We start from the raw sequence: 12,122 nt of genomic DNA, 5'->3' as shown, positions 1-12,122 counted from the left end.
GGGAGACTGTCTAATGTACAGGTTTCTGGGCTATACCCCTTTAGATTCACTCGTTAAGTGCCAGGTACCACTGGTTGTTCGAATCCAGCTGAGGCCCACTAGTCAGACCAATTTAGACCAATGCAGTTTTCCAAAGAGCACTTTCTTGTGGCATCTTTTTTTTTTTTTAGATTTTGCTGGGTTGAGCCCTCAGAAGGGCTGCTCTAAACCCTGTGATGCAATTACCATATAGATACATACAGGTTAACTTTTTAAGTGAGGCCAAATCACCAGTTTGTGATTGTATTTTATGGTAAGGAGGCATGAGTGTGTTCAGAAAATGCTTTCAATCCTGTCACTTAAAAAAAATATTTTTGGTGCAATACTGTATAGATACATACAGGTTAACTTTTTTCCAGTGACCTCAGAATGTACTGCATGTAAAATCGCTAGGAAGTGAAACTTCCAATTCCACAGATTAATCGTGGATGTATTTGGTAACAGCTATCACGGATTAAAAGGCATTTATGTTACCTGCTTAGTAACAAAATGTTATGCATTTGGAGTTTTGAACTGTTACGTCAAAGCATAATAGTTGAAGTTATGAAGGCATAACTGGATTATAAAATCTATTTGACTATTAACTGGAGAACTTTTAGGTAATTGAATTGTTTAACAGTTACATTATTATAGCTTTTTCATCCACTTAATATACTTAGGTTTATGTTTGTAGATTTTATTTTTCTTTTGGAGTACTCTTGAGAGGGAGGAAGATCTTATTTTTAAAACCAGTTAGTAATGAATTCTTTTTTTGACAGTTTATTGGGATGTAGTTTACATACCGTAAAATTCACTCATTTATAGTTCCGTGGCTTTCAATGTATTAAAGAGTTTTGCAACCATCACTATAATCTAATTTTAGGCCATTTCAACACCCCACAAAGAAACCATATTATATAAGCCCTTCCCACCCTAGGCAACCACTAATGTACATCTGTTCCTGGGTTTGCCTGTTCTGGGCATTTTATATAAGTGGAATGTGGTTGCCTTTTAGTGGTTTCTTTAATTAAGGAGTCCATTTTCAAGGTTCATCCATGTTTTAGCATGTATCAGTACTTCATTTTTTATTGCTAAGTAATATTCCATTGTATGGATAATACTCTGTTTTCTTTATCCATTCATCTATTGAGGGACATTTACTTTTTTTGTACTTTTTAAGCTATTATGAAAAATGCTGCTATGAACATTTGGGTAGATAATTGAGTTTTAAAATGATTGCTTATTGTTTATAGTTTAAAAAACAGTTCTCAAGTTTGCTTAACTTACTCTCAGTTATCTTAAAGGAATAAGCCGTTCTTCCCTTTCATGAGATAAGAAGCAGCAACTTGAGCGACATTTGTCTCCTAGACCCTAGCCTTCCAGCGTATCCACCAGGCTCCTAGGATGACCTTTAATTGGGATCCTTTGGAGGGGTTTGTTCCAAACAGCTTCCTTGAGTCTTTCCCAGTCTATAAACACACCTCTAGGGGACCTCAAATAAGAGTGAAAAACAATGAATGCCTCAGCGTCTTTGGATGATTCTTATTCACTGACATTTTTGTACTCCAAGACTAGAGTTAGTTGTCCCTTCTATCTGAACACTCAATATCTGGTGCACCTCTCGGGATCCCAGAGCCCATCAATGTTTTCCTGTAAAATGCTTTCCTTTCTGTTGGGAGAAAGGGCTTTTTATGGTTAATTTGGAAATAACCCAAAAAGCTACTTAGAAGGAAAAGTGGGTTTAACCACAAAAATAGTTTATTTATAAATAAAAAAGAATACAAAGATTGGCTTTGTTCTGATGTTTTACACAGACTGCCTGTGGTTATTAGTTTTCTGCTCACATGTTTGTGTGTGGCATTGCTGGGAAGTGCCTTGTGTTGCTACACAAACAGCGATCCCGATGTCTGCCAGCAAGATAGATGGCCTGGAGTCCGGAACAGACTCGGTTAGTGAAAGCTACTGAGTGTTTTGGACACTTACTATGGTAGGTGGGAGATATTTAGTATTTTTTAACTCACATAGGTCAAATCACCAATTTGCGATTGTATTTTATGGTAAGGGGATGAGTGTGTTCAGAAAATGCTTTGAATTCTGTCATTTAAAAAAATGTTAACAGTTCAGACAATTTAAAAGATACATAATAAAGTTGTCTTCCCCTCCAAACCCAATCAATAACATGTTAGCAGTATAGTGTGGGACCCCGCGCAACAGCTCACACCTGTAATCACAGTACTTTAGGAGGCCAAGGCAGGATTGCTTAAAGCCAGGAGTTCGAGAGCAGCCTGGACAACATAGCAAGACTCCCATCTCTACAAAAGTAGTTTAAGTCAGATGTGGTGACACATATCTGTAGCAGCTACTCACATGGTTGAAGCTGGAGGATCACTTGTAGCCAGGAGTTTGAGGCTGCCGTGAGCTATGCTTGCGCCACCGTACTCCAGCTTGAGTCACAGAGCGAGACCATCTCAAACACAATACAAAACAATTAGTGTATTATCTTATATTTTCTTCTATGCTTATACAAGCTAGGACTGGAAGGTGAAACCTTTTTCTTTACTCTAAAAGAAGGCAATATTGTCAAAAGTTTTGGAAAAGACTCACTTGCAATTTTTGCCATGCCATATAGTAGTTGTTTGAAAATATTCTCCAGTCCTCTATGCATTACAAAGAACTTACATGTAGTTTCAGTATTTGCCATTTAAAGATAGCTGCATAACTCATTGAATGGAGTATCATAATGATGTAATTATTTCACTATTTAATTGCTGAAACCTAGAAGTACAATTAGTGGGTCACAGGACATAAACACCTACTTGCTTTTTCATTTTACATTGTCAAATTTATCTTCAGAAAGAGTTGGATTAATTTGTGATCAAATTCTCCACCATCAACACCTTCCTCTTGGTGCATATTCATGCACCTCAATATGGTTTACATTTGTTTAAAAGTTTTATTTTTGTGGCTGGGTGCAATGACTCATGCTTGTAATCCCAGCACTTTGGGAGGCTGAGGCAAGAGGCTACACTTGAACGTTTTATTTTTCTAAAAAGTTTGAAGAACATAAACTTTATTTTTTGCTGGAGAATCTTAACATTCTAATACAACAGCTATGAATGGTGGATCCTAGATCTCACATAACCGGATGGTAACTGCCTCTAAATCAGTGAATCGCTTCCAAAAATCACCTGGGAGAAAGGAATCTTGTTTTTTAATGATTTTTTTATGGTAGTTACTTTTTAAAAAATTGTTTCAGGGCAATGTTTTTATAGCTTTAGTATGTTTGTCTATAAGGTAGCCAAATAGGCAACCCCTTACCTTCCAATGAGAAGAGCCCAAAATCTTTTCCACCCAACTTATGCATATAACGTTTAGAATTGTAGATGAGAGGATATAATAGACGCCTTTACTATTAGTTACAGGTGTTTCAGATTTATTAATCTATTAACCAGGATATGGGCTTTCCTTCTTCACATTCGCATTTCAGGAATGTCACTCAGACTTCATATTTGACCTTGGTGCCCCCCTTTGGCATCCTGTAATAGGTTAAGAGCAGATGATCTTTTTTCTTTCTAAGTTGTTTGGGATACAGCAGTTTTGGGGTCTATGTATGATGCTGTTAGTGGACATTTATCCCAAACCACAAGTATGCCTGTGTGTAAGTAGCACTAGGGCAGCTGGTTTTGGTTTTCAGAATCCACAGAGCACTGCCTTCGATTTTTAACAGGCTTCTTTCCAGTGACACCAAATACTTGTAATTGTAGCTTTATAATCCTAAAGACCATGACTGTTAGTGTGCCTCCTTAACAACTTATCCTACCAGCAGCAATGTTAGCATTGCTTAAGGTTGTTTGAGGCTAATATGTTTTACACAAAACAATAACTTGTATTCTTTTCAGGTTACTGACAGCATATAGTATATCGTGAAAGACTGTAATGTTTCTAATATAAGGTGAGCATCTGTAAGGGAATAGTTTTGGGGGACAACTCTGCCTTATTTGGGGAGTATATGTGATACCTTGTCTATTGATTCATTTGTCTGAAGTCCTTAAGAAAAGTTTTTCTTTTTTGATTTGTTAAAAGATTGTAAATTGAAAAATTATTTTGCCCAGTTCCTTCTTTACACTGTAAGTACAATTCTTCTGTACCTACACTGCTGTGAGAAGTGTAAATATAATTTGTAATTGTAGTATGAAAGAATGAACCAGAACAAGTAGCTGCCTCCAAGGATGTACTTTCCTAATTTTTTAATATTCAAGGCACCCAGAAAATATATCATTAAAAATGTATTATTAAAATGAGCCATTATTTATAATACACACTAGTATTTTTATGTTCTAAGAAAGGAAGAAAACTTCTTGCATTTAAATAGACACAATGGCCAGGTGCAGTGGCTCATGTCTATAATCCCAACACTTTGAGAGGCTGAGGCAAGAGGATTGCTTGAGTCCAGGAGTTCAAGACCAGCCTGGGCAACACAGGGAGACCCTGTCTCTACAAAAATTAGCCACATGTTGTGGTGTGAGCCTGTAGTCCCAGCTACTTGGGAGGCTGAGGTGGGAGGATAACTTCAGCCCGGGAGGCGGAGGCTGAAGTGACTTATGATCACAGCATTGCACTCCACGCTGGGCAGCAGAGCCAGACCCTATCTCTGAAAAAACAAAGAAAAGAAAAAACAGAATGCTTTCTTGTTGTTTGGACTTTTTACTTTATATCCCATTGAGGAGCTCTTTGAGACTTGGCTAGATGCAGATGTTATCACTTGTGCATCTGTAGAAAGGGATCTAGAAATATATGTTTGGTTTTCCTAAAACTTTGGGTTTCACTTCTCTGAATCACTTTTTGACTCAGTGGTTGGTGTCTCTGGTTTTTCCACCCAGTGTTGTTCTCTGTGCCAATACGACTTTGATGTTAGAGCACTCCTTAAAAGAATTCATAAAACCTAAAAGTCACTGGCACTGTAAACCAGCTTTATAATTACTCCAATCTAGCCTACTTTTGACACCTGCTTTAGGAATGTGCTTAACTCTATTTGGTTTGCCCAAAACCTACAACTCTTTGGTTCCTAGGGGTTTCAATGATGGCTGAATGTTTCTCCTGGCCTCTGACACCCACTGCGCAGGTTTCAGTGCTGTGTTTGGAATGTGCCTATGCCGCAATAGGCAATGCTAGCACTATTATGGTCACAACCTACACAACAGAGGTTGTAGGATAATCCTGATTTCAAATACGTAAAAATCTGGAAGAAAATGTGAGTCTTAGCGGAGGTTGAGATGTGGTTGCATTTGCAACCACTGATGTTCTAGGGCAGTCCCCGCCCTGCTCAGGCTGCTACCTCTAGGGCTGAAACATTCCCGGAGAAGCTCTGCAGCAGATGGTCACTGCAGGGCTCACACCTACCTTTCACATGGCTGGGGGTTGGGGTTAGCGGATGCGGTGGGCACTAAAGGAGTTGCTAAGGTTGGCAGCAGAATGCCAGGCCTCATCGGAGAAAACAGGAGATGGGATATGAGCTGGCAGCTTTAGGTTTAGGTTTCCCTGCAAAACAAAGTGAAATGCATACTCAAGACTCTTTAAGAATGAACCACTGATAAAAACAATATACTTGTAACGTGTAACATTTCATACATTTTTTTCAAGCACTGCACGATAATTAATTTGCATCAGGCTTTCCAAATTAGAAAAGCGTCACTTATAGAACTTCTTTCCAGTGGGAGTTTTCACATGACTTTTCAAGTAAATGTGAAAACTGAAAATATTCTTGCATTTTCTAAACTATTAGAGTTTTAATCCTGTGTACGTTCTTGTATTTACAAGGTCCAGCCAGCTACAGTGTGCATTTTCATATGTCCTTGAGTGGGTATGAGAGAAATGACACATTCCCACATTCTGGACATGCATAGGGTTTTTCTCAGGAATGAGCTGATGTCTTCAAATGGAACTAACACAACTGAAGGCCTTACCACAAATTTAAATTCAAAAGGCTTTTCTCTACTCTGAGTCCTCCCAAATCTTCAAAAACAGGAAAATCTGAAGGCTTGACCACATTTCCTACATTCTTAAGGTTTCTCTGCAGTGTGAGCTCTTTCATGTTTTTGAGGGAATAGGAAAGAGTAAATGTTTTACCACATTTCTTACATTCAAGAGGCTTTTTATTTATTTTTTTATTGAGATGGAGTCCCACTCTGTTGCCAGGCTGGAGTGCAGTGGCACAATCTTGGCTGACTGCAACCTCCGCCCCCTGGGTTCCAGTGACTCTCCCACCTCTCAGCCCCCCGAGTAGCTGGGACTACAACCATATGCTACCACACCAGCCAATTTTAGTATTTTCAGCAGAGACGAGGTTTCACCATGTTGGCCAGGATGGTCTCGATCTCCTGACCTCGTGATCCGCATGCACAGGGCTTCCCCCCAGCCCCCCGTGGCTTTTTATGTCCTTGAAAAAGAACTAAGACAACTGAAATGTGCCACCATGCCCAGCTAATTATTTTCTTTTTCTTTTTTTTTTGAGATGGAGTCTCGCTCTGTACTTTTTCAGTATTTTCTGAAATTAACAACCTGAGAGGCTGAGGTCCCATTTTAAGTATCTACCTACTTTTTTTTTAGTTTTTAATTTTTTTAAATGTATGGATTTTACATGGTAAAATTCAGGCAGCACGAATAGGTAAATACAGTGAAAAGCGTGTCTGTCCTTCAGCTGCCCTCTCCCGAGGCAACCATGACGGAGTGCAGATTTGCACATTCAGCTACATATATACCTATTTATGTGTGTGCGTGTGCATGTGTGTGTATTTCCCTTATTTTTCTAAAGCATGAATATTCTGTACATTCCTTTCTCACTTGACAGCCTAGGAGACTTTTCAACATCAGTTATTTGGGATCTACCTCATTTTAAAAGCTGCATCACTTTTTGTACAGATGCACAAAAATGTAGTTAGCTGAGTCCCTCATTTTGGACAATTAGACTCTTCCCTCTTTCACTGTTGCAAACAATGCTTCAAATAACTTCATCGCAAATGTAAGCTGTAAGCTTTTATTGGCTAAGAGATACAAAAATTAGTCAGGTGTGATGGTGCATGCCTGTAATCCTAGCTATTCAGGAGGCTGAGGTACAAGAATAGCTTGAATCTGGGAGGCTGAGGTTGCAATGAACTGAGATCGCACCACTGAACTCCAGCCTGGGTGACAGAGCGAGACTTTGTCTCCAAAAAAAAAAAAAAATTATGAGACAACTTGCCCAGATGTTTTTATGAAAAGAGCTATATGGAATAAACATTTCATGTTTTCAATTGGGAGCAGCTGATTGAGAAGTGGACCGACCTATCAATTTCTGGTTACTTACTTCATTGTTACCACAGTTTAAATGACTGATACTCATCGTTTATGTTCCATTCCAAATTAATAAGACAAAGTAATCCTTTTGAATTTTTTTATGTTGAAACATTCACTATGTGAAAGAATACTATTATCAAGATAATAGCACAACAAAGTATTTGTCAATCTTGGCACAAAATCATAAAGTGTGTTGAACTGATGACGAATAAACATGTAGGATGGTAGTGAAAGATGGCAAAGCAATGGAAGCCTATGTTCCCAGCATAATTTAAAAAGTGCAGGTGCTCATAAACTAGAACATCTGGAAGAAATGGATAAATCCCTGGACACATACACCCCCCCAAGACTAAGCCACAAAGAAATTGAATCCCTGAACAGACTACTAATGAGCTTCGAAATTTAGGCGTAATAAGTAGCATACCAACCAAAAGAATCTCAAGATCAGACAGACTCACAGTCAAATTCTACCAAATATACAAAGAAGAGCTGGTACCATTCCTACTGAAACTGTTCCAAAATCCTCCTAACTGATTCTATGAGGCCAGCATCACCCTGATACTAAAACCTGGCAGAGACACAAAAAAGAAAGCTTCAGACTAATAGCCCTGATGAACATCGATACAAAAATCCTCAACAAAATATTGGCAAACTGAATCAAGCAACACATCGAAAAGCTAATCCACCCTAATCAAGTAGACTTTATCTCTGGGATGCAAGGTTGGTTCAAAATATGCAAATCAATAAATGTGACTTACCACATAAATGGATCTAAGGACAAAAACCACATGATTATTTCAATAGATTCAGAAAAGGCTTTCAGTAAAATTCAACACTGTGTTAAAAACTTTCAATCAACTAGGTATTGAAGGAACATACCTCAAAATAAAAGCCATCTATGACAAGCCCACAGCCAACATCATACTGAATGGGCAAAAGCTGGAAGCATTCCTATTGAAAACTGGCATAAGATAAGGATGCCCTCTCTCACCACTCTTATTTAACATAGTGTTGGATGTCCTGACCAGGGCAATCAGGCAAGAGAAAAAAATAAAGAGCATCCGAAAAGGAAGAGAGGAAGTTAAACTATCCCTGTTTGCAGACGACATAATCCTACACCTTGAAAACCGATCTCTCTTGGATCTCTTGGATAGTCTCGATCCAAAAGCCCCTTAAATTGATAAACAACTTCAGCAAAGTCTCAGGCTACAAAATCAACGTACAAAAATCACCAGCATGCTTGTACACAAACAATAGTGAAGCCAAGAACCAAATCAGAAATGCAATACCATTCACAATTACCACAAAAAGAATAAACTACCTAGGAATACAGCTAACCAGGAAGGTGAAAGATCTCTACAAAGAGAACTACAAAACAGTGCTCAAAGAAATCAGAGATGACACAAACAAATGGAAAAACATTCCATGTGCATGGATAGGAAAACTCAGTATCGTGAAAATTGCCATACTGCCCAAAGCAATTGACAGATTCAATGCTATTCCTATCAAACTACCAATGACATACTTCACAGAAATAGAAGAAACTATTTTAAAATTCACGTGGAACAAAAAGGAGCCCTGATAGCTGAGGCAATTCTAAGCAAAAAGAACAAAACTGGAGGCATCATGCTACCTGACTTTAAACTATACCACAGTAACCAAAACAGTATGGTACTGGTACAAAAACAGACACACAGACCAATGGAACAGAATAGAGAGCCCAAAAATAAGGTCACACACCTACAACTATCTGATCTTTGATAAAGCTGACAAAAATAAGCAATGGGAAAAGGACTCTCTATTCAATAAATGGTGCTGGGATAACTGGCCAGTCACATGCACAAGATTGAAGCTGGACCCCTTGCTTACACCATATAGGAAAATTAACACAAGATGGATGAAAGACTTAAATGTAAAACCCAAAACTGTAAAAAACCTGGAAGACAACCTAGGCAATATCATTCTGGAGACACAGGAACAGGCAAAGATTTCATGACAAAGATGCCAAAAGCAATTGCAACAAAAGCAAACATTGACAAATGGGATCTAATTAAACTAAAGAGCTTTTGCACAGCAAAAGAAAACTATCAAAAAAGTAAACAGACAACTTACATAATGGAGAAATTTTTGCAAACTGCGCACATGACAAAGGTCTAATGTCCAACGTCTATAAGTAACTTAAATTTACAAGAAAAAAATAACTCCATTGAGAAGTAGGCAAAAGACATGAACAGACACTTTTCAAAATAAGATATACATGTGGCCAAAAATCATATGAAGAAAGCTCAACATCACTGATCATTAGATAAATGCAAATTAAAACCACAATGAGATACCATCTCACAACAATCAGAATGGCTATTACTAAAATTTAAAAAACAATAGGTGCTGGTGAGGTTGTGGAGAAAAAAGAAGCCTTATACACTGTGGGTGGGAGTGTAAATTAGTTCAACCATCATGGAAAGCAGTATGGTGATTCCTCCAAAACCTAAAAACAGAACTACCATTTGACTCTGCAATTCCACTACTGCATATATACTCAAAGGAATAGAAATCATTCTATCATAAAGACACAGGCACGTGTATATTCACTGCAGCACCATTCACAACAGCAAAGACATGGAAGCAACCTAAATGCCCATCAATGACAGACTGGATAAAGAAAATGTACATATACACAATGGAATGCTATGCTACCATAAAAAGAACAAGACCACATTCTTTGCAGGAAAACGGATGGAGCTGGAGGCCAGTATACTTAGCAAACTAACACAGAAACAGGAAACCAAATACCACATGTTCTCACTTATAAGTGGGGGCTAAAAGATGAGAACACGTGGACACACAGAGAGGAACAACACACACTGGGGCCTTTTGGAGGGTGGAGGGTAGAAGGAGGGAGAAGATCAGGAAAATTAACTAATGGGTACTAGGCTTAAATCTGGGTGCTGAAATAATCTGTACAACAAACCCCCATGACATGAGTAGTTTACCTATACAATAAACCTGCATATGTACCCTTGAACTGAAGAAAATTCTTTCATGTTAAACATTCACACACACACCAAAATTAAAAATTAAAAGTGCAGATGCTGTTTATAAGCACTCGCTTATGCATCTAGAACTTTGTTCTGTTGGCTTTGTCTTTTAGGCAGCTCTCAGCTGTCAGTACCACTAAAGCCTGCAGCCAGCACTTGTCTTATTCCTGGATCTCTAAGTTCAGTTTTTGATGAATCATGACCCATGGAACCCACAAGTAGACTCGAAACCCAGCAAATACCAAGTACACAGAATGCTGTCTTCCTTCTTTCTCTGATGACACTTGCATCTTTGAACATGAGCCTACTGGGCGCACTGAAAATCTGTATTTCTCCCAAACAAGTATAAAAGTGTGTAAACCTGATTTTAGAGGGAGGTTTGATTTTGGGGAAAAGCTTTGCACCTGGGAGATAAATTACTCTGGCTGTCATTTTGCCCCAAATTGTGTAATCTTAACAGAGTCACTTCTTGTCTTGACTTTTCATTTCCTCATCTGCGAAAGACGGTATGAGGCCAGCTTCACAGGCTACTTCCTCCCCACCCTGCAAACTGTGATTTTAATCAGGTAATTCTGCCCATACTGAATTATTTTCAATAAAAAATATAGAACATTGGGAACATTTGAAGAAATATCTGTAACATGTAAATTATTAAACACGATAACAAAGCAAACTGCTATGAACTCACAACTAATCATTCCCACAAAACCTCCTCTCCCCACCACTCTTCTGGCCTGCACAGTTTTGCTCGTTAGAGGCACCCATCACAGCATTCCCTCTCTTCACCGGTGGAACGTTAAGGTTCTAATGGAAGATCACTCGACAGTTCCATTTTCTTCTTCCCTTTAAATAAAGCACTGTCAAAATACCTTCATTTAAAAATGACTTTCCTGCTCGTAATCCCAGCCCTTTGGGAGGCCATGGTGGGCAGATCGCTTGAGTCTAGGAGTTCAAGACCAACCGGGGGAACATGGGAAAACCCCGTCTCAACTAAAAGTACCAACATTAGCTGAGCATGGTGGTATGCACACCTGTAGTCAGTCCCAGCTATTCAGGAAGCTGAGGTAGGAAGATGGCTTGAGCCTGGGAAGTCGAGGCTGCAGTGAGCCAAGATTGTGCTACTATGCTCTAGCCTGGGTGGCAAAGCGAGACCCTGTCTCAAAAAAAATAAAAATGAAAATGAAAATGACTTTCCTTAAAATTATTCAGCACATCCATATTAAAACAAAATTACTTGGTTATTTTGCTGAGGAACCTACTGGTCTAATGGCTAGAATCAGGATTTCCATTCTGTCAAATAGGAAGAAGATTATACTGGAGCAGTTTGAAAATTTCTAGTTTCCTTATTGGCATATAATTGTTTTTGGAGGGAAAAAACCCCAAACATTTGCTAAATATCTGCCATATGCTTTGAAACTAATTTTGCAATGTTTACCAAATTCTGAAAATGAACTGCTGTGCTGACATAGTTATTCAGTCTTGAAACAGATGGGAGTCTGTGTGAGGGGGAGAAGTGATTTTTAGGAATCAAAAGCATTTAGGAAATGGAAGAATTTTAGGAATCTTTTAATAAAAGATTCAAAAATTATCCCTGTTAATATCAAATTTTGGTCATGTGGTTGTTCATATAATTATGTGGAAACTCTTTCCAATGCTTCTGTTCAGGGCAGACAGTTTACGATTTCTTGGGAAGACTCCTTTGTGCCAACAATGTTCTTTATTTTATATATTAAC

This window comes from Macaca mulatta, chromosome 8 (genome assembly GCF_049350105.2).
Source record: "Macaca mulatta isolate MMU2019108-1 chromosome 8, T2T-MMU8v2.0, whole genome shotgun sequence".
In the NCBI taxonomy this organism is placed as follows: domain Eukaryota; kingdom Metazoa; phylum Chordata; class Mammalia; order Primates; family Cercopithecidae; genus Macaca; species Macaca mulatta.
Note: the sequence above shows the minus strand (reverse complement) of the source record.